The sequence below is a fragment of the Cydia strobilella genome, chromosome 7 (assembly GCF_947568885.1).
Source record: "Cydia strobilella chromosome 7, ilCydStro3.1, whole genome shotgun sequence".
Classification (NCBI taxonomy): Eukaryota; Metazoa; Arthropoda; class Insecta; order Lepidoptera; family Tortricidae; genus Cydia; species Cydia strobilella.
In genome coordinates, this window is record NC_086047.1 from 13,471,448 (window position 1) to 13,484,728 (window position 13,281).

Consider the following 13,281-nt stretch of genomic DNA (forward strand, 5'->3'; position numbering starts at 1 on the left):
GTTATCTCTTTGTATAGGTCAAGCCGGTTACCTGCAATCAATTGTAGCTATTAGAAGTCAGATATAGCTGGACATGGATAAAAAACACGCCAATTTCTTGCTTCTTGTGATAACAGTTTTAACTATTATGTAAACTTATGGTAAAAATAAAAAGTAAAGATAAAGTAGCAAGCCAAATCTAAAAATTACGTTTATTTTCGAATTAGTATTCACAGGTCTTACACTACAAAAGGATCTGTTTTGTTTATCGAACAGTCCCAAAAGTGATAACCAAAAGGGACGCCAATAATGAACGCGGAAACAGGATATTGGAAGATTGAATGGATATTGGTTGGATCTAAAGAACAGGAAGGTTGCATAAATACCTATTAAGGAGTAATGGTGTTTATATTACGCGTAAAATCTCATTTACTCCTTTTTTCGATTCTAGAGGAGGTAAGTACCTTCCTCATCCTAAGTGGTTCTTTTAAAAATTTACACACTGTAATACGGAGCGTGCAGTTATTACTCACTCAGTACGAATAATTGGTCAAATACTATCAAATATATGAAATTCATGTAACAAAAATAGAATGTAGGTGAGTACTAAAACTTTGCCTAATTTCGCAATTAGCTATGTATGTGCATGAATTTTTTGAGATGCCAAACGATTCTAGTTCCCGTGAAATTGTTTTTTTTTTCTAATTAATTTCCTATCTTGTACCGCAATAAACAAAAAATTAATGTGGCGCGTGCACCGCTGGTAAAAACAGCCCATGACGTCACAGGCCAGACCGGCTGCTATGATGATTATATGGACGAAATCATAAAAAATGTTTTTGTAAAAAAAAAATATCGTTATAATAAAACGAATGATATTGTAAGTGCTTAATATAAATTTAAGCAACAAAAATGCAACAAAATAATTGTTTAATTCACATGTTTGCATTGTTTTTTTTATGGGTTTAATGAACAAACATAATGAAATATTTGTTATGCATGTAGCTCATTATGTAACTCGTGTACAATTACATTGATCGTATTCATATCCCTAATAAAATAAAATAAAAATTAATTCAGACTCAAAAAATCCATATTTCGTTACCATATTTAGGTGTAATACCCCTATACTTTTTGACTATGTATATATTTTATTACGCAATGGAATCAATTAAATTAGACACAAATTAAGACACAACTAATTTGATAGGGTTAAATACATTTGGTCAGTAGTATTTACCACATTTAAACGCATAGATTGTGCTGCCATATACCATAAGCAAAACAATAACAATAATAGAAGATAATACCGATACGGTAGGTACACAATGATGAAAGGGATACATTTTACAATCATAGTCACCACTTACCAGGTTTCCGCACAGCACGGAGAAAATCATGTTGTATGTATGTATTGTATGTGTAAATTTTGTACTTGTAAATAAAGATTCGATAAAATAAAATGACTCAGGTCTACGTCACTCGTACCGTTTTGTTTTTTATTTACAATATACAAGTGCATTTATCCTGTTTATGTACTGCCCAGATTCGTGTGCTAAGAGGAAATAGTCGTTATCATGTATTGTGACATTATAATGTACCTACACTCACTAATTACGGTGGCACACTTCAATGAGTGGCTCGATTATGTGGTACTGCATGTGGTAGATACGATGACTGAATGCTCTTCAGTCAGTCCTTTTTTCACTAGCAACTGCCCGTAACTGGCTGCGTGGAATTTGTTGATGGCACTTCTACACAAACTTCCGCCCTCCATTCACTTCATTTCACTGCTCACCCTTTTCCGTAATAAAAAAATTGCGAGGTAAGAGTATATAATGATTCTTATATTATGATATTAGTTGTCATTTTTGTCAAGTTTTTATTACCTACTTATTTCTAAATATAGTTATTTACATTTTTACGAAAAAATACGTAGGTAAGAGTAAATTAATAATTATTAATTAATAAATCCATTTTTTAAGGATATACACAGTCGTGGTTGACATTAATTTATTTGGTAAAAAATATTTTACTCGAAATCCCGATTTCTTTCAATCTCAATAAAATTAAATGTTTTTTCTTTAATTAAGAAAAAAATAACGGTAAACTTCACAAAATAGCCCATACAAGAGGGTTCAGTATTTAATTAGTAACCCATAGAATTGCGTATGTTAGGATACTTTTTAGGGTTCCGTACCCAAAGCGTAAAAACGGGACCCTATAACTAAGACTTCACTGTCCGTCTCTCCGTCTGTCTGTCCGTCTGTCTGTCACCAGGCTGTATCTCATGAACCGTGATCGCGTGACCGCTATTTCTGTTGCCGCTATAACAACAAATACTAAAAAGTACGGAACCCTACGTGGGCGAGTCCGACTCGCATTTGTCCGGTTTTTTTCATACAAGTGGGAGCTAGAAAGGTTATTGCAACTTATTGCAAGAAATAAAAAAGTGTTTAAATGTAAGAGTTGTTCGTGAACTCTAATTATCATACAAATTTTCACCCCCAGAGGGTCAGAAGATGTTTTAGGGACATACATATATGGAGTTATGGACGCGTACTCATTACTATGACCAACTTTTGTCATGAGAACAACCCTGAATGAATCGCAAAAAAATCAGGTGTTCCATACTTTTTAAAGTTCAACGCTGCTAGGCTGCTACAAAGATATTGTGATCATAGATCACCTAAAAAATGTAACCCAGTATGTAACTTTACCTCGACTTTTTACTTTGACCTGATTACCAATAGGGTGGAGATTCATAAATTTGCTCGCACAGTCAAGGACAAAGCAGGGAGTGAAAGGTTGCGCTGGCCCCGTGACGTCAGCATTCGTGACAAACCGAAAACTGATGTCACTGGCAGAGCAATATTTATGTGCAGCTTTAGTGGATCATTCAAGGCTTGCATTCCATCTGATTCGAAACGTCGCGCACATTTATAGCCGTGAAATATTCATCATTCAAATATAATATTAAATTGAAAACAGGCTCACTTGATTTATTCCAATCTTATCTAGAATATGTACTTATTTTATGTCTTGACTGTTCATTGGAATATATTGCATACGTAGTATACCTACTTTAAATAAAAATATTATAATGCTGTATAATATATGCTGTTAGGTTTCCGTGCTCGCGCGATTGCTGTCAAGCCAAGGTCATTAAAGGCCACTCCAGAGTTTAACCGAGCGCTTGCCACCTAAACATTTTTGATCCAGTCTAAATAATTTACAAAATTATACAGTGCTTGGCCACTAACCAGCAGAGAGATCATACATATATTCCTACAATTTATTACAAAAACCGGACTAGTGCGAGTCGGACTCGCCCACCGAGGGTGTTATGTTAAATAATAAAGTTTAGGGACACAATCAATGGCTTTTAACACTTTTTTCCTGCATAACTTATGGTTTTGTGTGTAACCCCTACACATCTGCTAAGATCGCAAATATTTGAAGTATAAAAGTCCCGTCTGTGTGGAATAAGTAGTTGTATTCTTTGATATTACCGAGCTGGTAATACGAACTCGTGGATTTCACACATCGCTACACATTAGACGGTTGTCGAGTCACATGCCGTGCTATAAAAACTACTGTTTATATTTGTTGCCCTGGATTATCCTTGTATACATATACAACATTAAATGCGGAATACAGTGCACTAGCCGTACATACTTTTTCATTAATACGTAACGTTGTATTTATGACATATTAACTTCCACCCATGACACATTTTTACCACGCACAAGAAGCAAGGTAAAAATATTTTGTTTTTCTAAGATTTACTTACTTATTTTTACTTTATTTACTTACTTTACATCATATCGACCACCAGTCTTTGCAAATAATAGCGTCAAAAATTAATCTGCAGTAACAACAAACTCACTTTCTTACCCGTATCATGTAAAAAAATAATAGTACTAGTAGATAAAAATAATATTTCATTTGTTTTTTCATTTATTTATTATGGTGGGTATCATGATGAATATCACGGTGGTAGCGCAACAATATATATCTTATTTTTAGGGTTCCGTACCCAAAGGGTAAGACGGGACCCTATTACTAAGACTCCGCTGTCTGTCTGTCTGTCCGTCTGTCACCAGGCTGTATCTTATAAACCGTGATAGCTAGCGTGATTTCTGTTGCCGCTATAACCGTTTTTTGCGTAATGGTACGGAGCCTTTCGTGCGCGAGTCCGACTCGCACTGCCGGTTTTTATCCCTAATCGCGGTTTTGAGAATACTACTTGTAAAGTCACGTGGCCGTAATATCGCTGGCGCTGGCGTAATGCTCATTTCAGGACAGGTGGGTCATTCTGTTTTTCAGACAGATCAGGGTTAACAGTCGAGGCTACAGCCACCGCGAGCACTATCCGCTGCCGCTCATGCTTTGCCGCCGCCAGCGAGTTTGCGAGCGGTTCGCACGCACCAATCGAGCAGTCCTCTCCTAGCCGCGAGTGAGCGCGCAGCCAAGCGGCGCGGCTCCGCTCAGCACATGCTCACGAAATGTCACCTACCTTCCTAAATCGGCAATAACATCCGACTATCCTGTACCGCCGAAACGCACCATTAGTGCGCGGTGGTTTCATAGTGTGAAGTTCAAGTGTTCATAGGTAGTGTGCTGTTTATAACCAACCTTGTTAATGTTATTTTTTAGTTTTCTTTGCCGGTGTTGGTAATTAGAACTGTGTATGTTGTGTTTCTGCCACGCTTCGTTTACTTCTTGAGTAAAACAGGAAATAGCTGTGCAGCGATGCTACCGCTTGTGCCTATAAGTATTCATACCTATGTACTTAAATTTGAACGTGAGGTCTTGAATCCGGTTTTTTGTTTACGGATCGGGTTGACCTTGGCGGTAAGTCGCACATTAGGAACTACATAATAATATATTAATGAATTAATTATATACCATTTGTATTCCGCATACAACTTAGGTATGTCTAAATGAACCGTCCGTTATCGTATCGAGTGTATTAGCAGAAGTCAATCAGTATGTCATAAACCAATTGAAGTTTAATATATGTGCAAATATAGTAACCAACGATATATCAGTAAACAATGCTAAAGTGGTCATTGTGATTGGTTTGTTGTTGTTTATGTAACAGTAGAACGATTATACACGTTTATTATTGTTAGGTACACGTACAGAAAGTTTAAAAAAAAAAAATCATTATAATAAACGAGTGGAAAATGCTTTATTCGAAGATAGTTGCACTATCAGTTCGCCCCTTTCGCAGTTCGTATCAGTAAACACGTAGGCATTCCGATAGATATGCATTTACAATTTTACAAGAAATCAAAACATGTTTTTTGATTAACTTTGGATCAGGCATCTTTTGTTCTCCAAAAAATTAATAGGTACATAGTATGTAAGTTTTGTTGGGTGTATGTATGTATTACATACATATAGGTACACCCAATAAACTTTTCGAAATATCTGAATTTAATGATAACCGATATAATATATGTTTCATGGCAAATAAGTACATATACGCGCGAAAATCATAATTTAATGCAAGCAAGGAAGTATTCGACGCAAATAAATCACAAAATATAGATGACAGTTCTCATACACTTCTGGTATCAGTATACCAGCATTACCAGCCTACATAATATTAGAATCGCCGCGGGCGAGTACGTGCCGCTCATGTTAGGAACCGTCCGCGTCCATAGATTGCAAATATATACACAGATTAAAACTGCCACAAACAACTAACAAACAACAGATTGGAACATATTTTTTTTTTCTAACTTTTGGATTCGTGATATTTAAACGAAAATTATTTAAATAATATAAATTTCAACCCGTTTTAAGGCTCAACAAGCGAAAATAATTGACACTCATAAACTTTATCTGTAATTTATTTATTTTGTAGTCATCGCTTTATATTCTTCATGACTTTGTTTCTAAAACAATTACTTTCTGTCTTTGAAATGAAACTATACAACAGTATAGTGATAACATCTGGTTCTTTGACTATTAAAGCCAGTGCCTAGTTCCAGCAGTTACTTTCTGTATTATACTCGAATAAATTTTGAAACAACCGTAAGCCTGCAACATAATATTACTCGTACGTTACCTATTTCACTTGTTAAAGAGTATTTAGCCATCTATAATTGTATATTTTTATTATACAAAATATTTGCGGTAATAAGGTCTTTAATTACCGGTACTCAGGTAATAAGTGATATCTCGACGTGTTAATCTTAGTAATTATTTTTGCTTATAATTATCACTATATAGAACATAAATAATAGCTAAAAACTAACATTTTATCTTTGTATCTGGAGACGTTAAGTAAGCTTTAAATAATAGGTATTTAGGTACGCTTATTGCACAACTTATCTCCGTATACATGCAGGTAACTACAATTTGAAGTTGCTTCAAATAACAGTTTCCCCTGGCATTCTTGTTTCCCAGACACCTGGCATGGCACATGAGGGCGGATTTCGAAACAATGTCAACAACTCCGACTCTGACACACAAGTTTAAGAGAAAAATGCACTAACGATGTATGAGTTGAATATATTCACGTTTGTTCCTTTACGGGCACATAATAGTTATCTTGCCAGTTGTCAGCTCTCCCAACTCCAGCCCCTTTACTTTTTCCGTTTCTTTTCCATCTCGCTGCCGCTCTGTAGACGTTTCCAAAAACAAAGATTTACACCTAGGGAACAAATCAAATTATTTTACTAGTATGGAATTTTTCCGACCACCGCACAGAATAAAGCAGATAATATATTGCTTTGGGCGTGCGTAATATCCACATTCAATGTGAAGACCGCCTTAGTCAGACAGTTCAAAGCGACACCGCCGATTGCGATTTCGAGGTTATAAACAAATTTATGGGAATCTTTCAATTGCAAGCACATATGCTTTTACTGTATTCTCTAAATCATAAATCTCTTTTGTAACCAATTTCATTTCGTCGTATTTTTAAGTAACAAATTTATTATACCTACAAAAATAGTTAATGAACTATTTATCAGTCAATAATTAATTGGGCCAGGCTGACTTAAAGCTTTAAGCAAATCAATCAGCTGGCCCGGCAAGCTGATTGATTTACTTAAACGTTCAAGAAGGTTGTAAACTTAAATTATCGGCCAAAAGTCGGGCGAAATTCGGCAAACAGGCAGAACTGTCAGAAAGGAAAACCTTTTTAGCTAGGCAGTAAAACTACTAACAGAATATTTGATGATAAGCAGAATGTTACATGTTGGCGGCTACGCGCCAGGTCGTAAATCGGTCAATAAAGTCTAGTCATGCAGTAGAAAGAAACACGTGTCAGATCCTTTCTTTTTGAGATATGCCATATGCCATCAGGTTATAGCCTAGAAATTCTTCCTCTGTTGAAATAATACAGCCCAGCTTCAAAGACCTACCTTAAATTAACTCCCCAAAGAAACTTTACTGTTATACATTTGACTTGACTCTTGTTTCAGCCTGGCCTAACTAAATTAAAAAGAAATACTGTGTCCGAAAAAGTTACATTTTTCACAGGCTAACTTGCATTATTCATACTTTTTCCTTAATGTGAGCCTGTTCAATATTTACGAGGGATTCGTATTAAGTTAGATTTATATGCTTGGATTAATTCGGACGGGTGTACAGGTCAGGAATTCAGCTGATCAGGAGGGTTCGGATGGCAATAAATCAGAATCAAACAAACGGATTTTGAAAAAGAACGTCCGAATATTTTCTGGTGTAACCCTTATCAAAGTCAAGCCACATTATGTGACTGACCGTTATGTGTTGTTGTACATAGTGTCTTTATTATACAAGGTGGAAAAAAATAATAGGCCATGGAAGGAAAGTGAGCTAACTTAAAACCTTAAGTTAGCTCATTTTACTTAAAGTAAACATTCTTTTATTTTTTGAAAGAAACAAAACTGCATTCAAAGATTTTTTTTTTTTTTTTTTCAATTTTGCTTGTCTAAAAATAATCTTGAGTACTAAATATTCGATTTGGAGCCAGGAGCGATGACGGACTAACCAGTGGTAGGACTACCGTCTAAAACCACCAACGAATGCCGACTCCGCCTTGTAGAGGAGCGCCGCAGGATCACTATCACTACTATCAGCATTCGATTGCGTACGCCCCCGACAGCCGGCCCATGGACCGCAGACATTGTGGGCGCCAGTTGGTCAGGCACCCCGTCTGTGAGCCTATAACCGCAGGGATCCCCCCGGAGCCCTACTGCGGAGGCAGCAAAATATCCATTATTTTGTACGACAGACGAGTGTAAGACCTATAATGTTTCTTGGAGAAATGTTATTATTAACATTAACTTTATCGACTAGTAGAATAAAATAGAGGATGTTCATGTTTTTGAATTTTTAGTCGGTTCTATTCCCGGACGAGACAAGCGAATTAAAGAAATCTTTGAATGCAGTTTTCTTTCTTGTAAAAAATAAAAGAATGTTTTCTTTAATTAAAATGAGCTAACTTAAGGTTTTAAGGTACTTTCCCTCCAGGACCCATAATTTTTTTCCACACTGTAGGTACTGATTTTGGCCATATCATCCAGCCACTTATTTTCTCTTATTGGTAAAGTTTCATATACTCTAAGTACTATACTATCAGATCTACTCATTTACATCATTTCAGACGGTTTCGAAGATCTTTAGTATTTCTTAGATGTATTATTGCTTTTAGGGTTTGCGAATATTGTTAGTGATTTCTAAGAGCAGCAACAATCGTTATTTTATATTGTACTATTTCAGCATAATAAAGCAATATGTCTAAATAAATATGTAAGGTCGCAGTCTGCTGTCTGCATTTTGTTTACATTCGATACATTTATTGTTAATAGTATCCTGTGTACAAAATACATAATACACGGTACACTGTATTCCTTACAATATACAAAGCTATCGAAAATATTGAATGATTGAAGCGTCAATCACTTCGTCAGTTTTGTTACTTAGTTTTTCAGTTTCGTCCGGTTAAAGGCAATGTTTTCTCGTATAAAAACAGCAACCAGAAAAAAGATCCTTTTCTAAAGCTTTTTGAGCCCTTATCAGAAGAACCTATAATTTCACTAGACTTATACCTTAAAAAAACTATAATTTGTTGTGGAGTATCACCGAGCAGAACTTTAAAAGTTATAACGTTTCTTTGTCCTTTTTAGTATTATCGCCATCAGCTTCGTTTGAAAATTATGGAATTCAACTAAGATATTGTATAAAAACCCGGTCTTATCATACCTATAGGACATTTTATGTGTCTTAAAAACTTAAAAGATATTTTGCTTTATCCCCTGATTTATTAATTCAGCCATTTACCTTCTTGTCCGATCTACGAATGCTCAATGTGCGTTCAAGCGCTTTAAAACTCCATCTTTTGGAGTAATCTTTAAGAGACCGGGAAGGGTATACGGTCACGATAATCTCAAGATCCAAAGTGAATCGCTGAACATCCGCGAACTGTCTCAACAGCAATTTCAAGTCGAGGGGATTACGAATAGACTCAAAACCGAAACCGTGACTTGGGTGCCGAATAAGAACTTAAAGAGCTGAGGTAGGGTGAATGAGAATTTGATTTTAAGAGTGAATGTCTCAAAATACGGGTCAATTTTTACAAGCTTTTGTTTACCTACTAAAGCGTCAGAATCGTTCATTTGTAGACTTGCCCCTTTATATAAAACATATTTATCAAGTATTTTAACTTCTAATAATTAAAACGTGTATTGTTTCTTTCTAACACACATATTTAGGTACGTTTCATAGTTGGACAGTAGTTTTCACAAAAAACAGTGTTGATGAGTGTTTACGGAAAATGGCATTATGTTATATCGAAGCAAATAAGTAGTAGTACACTAGTACCTACTACATTAATTGTGTTACACATAGTTAAATGTGTTTCTGATAATAAGAAATGATAGATTATAATTTATGAGAAAAGTGTCCTTTGCCAAGGATGTCTTTTTTCTGTGAGATTTCCGAATGCTATCAGTTTGCATAGATCAAGAACTAATCAGTTACTTTATTAAACAATTTCATTTATGTGCAGCCGTATTGCATTACAATAGCGTTGTATAATTGCATTGTTTATTCTACGTCCCCTCCCTTGAAGTGCGCGATGCCACCTAGAGAGAATCAATATCTTAATAGTTGTAATAAAAAGTAAAATGCTCTGTTGTATGCAAGACCGAATATGAAGCGCCGTATACGCCGTGTTTTCTATTTGACCTAAGCGTTAGCGAAGGTCTCCGTTTCATCTTGGGCAAAAATGCTTTCGTATATCCGCGCGGATGTTATCCCCTACAGGTCTCAATTCTCAACAGATTCTCGTGAGGTTTTGTAAGAATGTTTAATAGTATGTATGTATGTATGTAAACACTTTATTGTACATAAGACAGATTACAAACACAATAAAAGAACATAAATATATACAATGTACAAAGGCGGACTTATCCCTATAAGGGATCTCTTCCAGTCAACCTTTGAGCAATTGAGAATGAAACAATAAACAGATCAAGATAGACAAACGAACACTATGAACAGAAAGTAAATTATGGTTCAATTATTACAAACGTAAATAATTAAAACCTGTAATCTAGAATATAAAATAAACATATATATACAATACATATCCATATAAACACAAATATATACCCATAAATACATATATATACATATATATATATATTATCACAACTAAATAAATAATCTTAGTACTCAACTAAGTACAACACAAGTCATCAGAAAGCCACAACTTATGTAATAGTAACAGTTTTGTTTCGTCGTTTCGTTTTTTGGAAAATATTCTAAATTGTAACAATTGGTACAAAGGGCGTAAGCGTCATGAGAATAGATGACGCTAAAGACCTTGTGAGTCCGCTGTTATAGTGACTCAACGAAGTATTATTTAGTTTTCATTTTTTAAGCTTGTTGTGGGGTTTATATAAATTGTGCCCCATTATATATGTACTAATTGCTGCGTACACGTTGCTTCGGTATACTATAAGTTACAGTATGGTTCCTATTGCCATATAAGGTTTGTACCATTGGTCGTAGAATTCAGTCTGTTGTTTTTTTTTCAGACCTAGAAAAATGGATTGTTATTTAATGCATTAATTTCTGCATTGAATGCAATCTTATGAAGCCGATGATCGTGCTAGCATTGATTATTTCGCATGAGCGCGTTAATCGCCGACTTAGAAACAATGCATTATGACGCTTCGTATCGGGTTAGGTTATCCCGTTATAGTAGGTACTAAGGCTACTACAATATATGAATATTGCTTTAAGAATGTGGGGTTTTGCTTATTAAATATGAACGTAAGAAAATTATAATATAATAGAATACAATGTAATAAGTTTCAAGGATGAAAATACTCGTATATCTGTTCTATAAGTACAACACAGTAGAGGGAAATAGAAACAAGTACACTTTATATTAAATTTTCAACTTCCAGTTAAATCATGTTTTATTACTTACTATTGGAATCCTCATTGCGTCACAAAGAAGTGCCATCTAATTAGGTATTAATTGAAGCCGCTCAGCCTAACGGAATGATTGAAGGATATTGAAAAAGTTGTATCGAAAAGGGTTTTTAAAGGAAAGAAAAGTAATAAAGGCGTGATAATTAAGGGACGTAGAGTCGCCTACGTAAGTCCTTTGAATACATAGACAATGAGTTTCTGCCATCAGGACCCATTGGTCTCTACATTTATTATAATTTCAAAGGCATAGCAGCCATTCAACGCACGCTCGGAGGATCTTACTTCTTCATATCGTTACATTTAGGATTTGAGATCCCTTTGTGAGACTGAGACTGTGGATTTGAGAAGCCTTCCAAATTTTGTTTACATCTTGAGTCGTCCTTTGAGTAAAATTACAATTTAATTATCAGTATACTTACACGTTTCAGATCCGACGTTTTCACATACACCGATTTATAGACCCAAAATCATTCAATAACGTCGAATATATTTCATTATTATTTATCAATTCTATGGTTAAAAAATTGGGAAGTTGTCTAAGCGACTGTATGCGTAATATATGAGTTAAATTGGATTTCTTCCATTTCAGACTAAGCCTATATGCTTTTAAAGACTGAATCCTTACAAACTATAATAATAACTTGCACATTTTCTCAATCTTCACAACAAAGCAGTTTAATCATCCTTATAAATAAACGCACAGCACAAGTGAAGTCTAAAGTGTTTACTTCACTACCATTGGACGTGTGGAAATATCGTCATTAACAGATTCAAGCCGAACCTTGGCGTTTTATCAGTTGGTGTTTATCTAACTGGCACCTCTAAAGTTAAATCCTCCAAACATTTAATTTAGATATCCAATAATTCAGAGCAAAGAGAAGTTAACAAAATCTGCCGTCATAGTTGTCATTGTAAATGAAAAACAGAAGTAATGTAAAATAGCAGGCAAGAATGTGTCGTTAATATTTAAGTCAATTAATATGAAATAAAACTATGAAAATGGATTATATCGCATGCATGTGCCTTATAGTTTATAGTTTATGATGGTTAAATAGTGTACGTTATGGTTAAATTTGTATATGGGTATTTTTGCACTTTGTAGCATTTCCTCAGTCACCTGTTGTTGACCACGAACGCTGTAAAGGGTTCGAAACATCGGGATGTATTATAAATTCAATATACGCGATGTAACCCGTTTTCATAGTTTTATTTCATGAGTAACTATCGCGGTAACCGAAGTCAAATAATATGCTTAATTCAACATAAAAAAATTGAGTTATTATATTTTTCTACCTCTTAAACTAATGTGCATAATTGTGTATTTTGTTTATATATAATTGTAAATCTTTCACATAAATAGGTAAAGTTTGCTTTTCCACGAGCGGGTGTTTGGACGTAAATAAATATCGCAGGTCGATTAGGGTTTTTAGATACTTTACATTTTGTTTCATCATCTACGGCAGGTGTTATTTAGCATACTTATAGGCAGTTAATATTTTCGCAATTTACCTTTCACTCACGTTTCGCATAAAAAATACATTGTTAAAATTATGTAATGTACGGAACCCTCGGTGCGCGAGTCCGACTCGCACTTGGCCGGTTTTTTTATATGTACGCGCGTAGATATAAAATTATAAGCAAGGAATCTGCATGCAATAAGCTGAAGACGGGCTGGGTAGTAGTCGTTGACTGTGATCCGTTATTGAACGCCCACGGTCACTAGCTCTTCATAATATTTTATCTTATATTTACTAGCAGTTCTTTTTCCTTTCTTTTTTTGCTTAAGATGAGATTTGACAGTGTATTTTTTTGTGGAGTATGTTTCGTATTAATATAATGGTGTTGTAAAAG

At 34.9% G+C, this 13,281-nt stretch overlaps 1 protein-coding gene across 8 annotated transcripts in view; it reads left to right on the forward strand.

The window, feature by feature from the left end:
* The window catches only part of LOC134743219 (3',5'-cyclic-AMP phosphodiesterase), a 597,682-nt gene that overhangs the window by 220,608 nt on the left and 363,793 nt on the right, over positions 1-13,281 (forward strand). The window contains exon 1 of one of the 8 annotated variants that reach the window (XM_063676614.1): positions 4,414-4,594. The exons of the other annotated variants lie outside the window; for them this stretch is intronic. The gene's annotated coding sequence lies outside the window, so the exon portion shown is untranslated. Of the gene's footprint in view, positions 1-4,413; positions 4,595-13,281 lie in introns of those variants that run through there. 8 annotated transcript variants of the gene reach the window in all.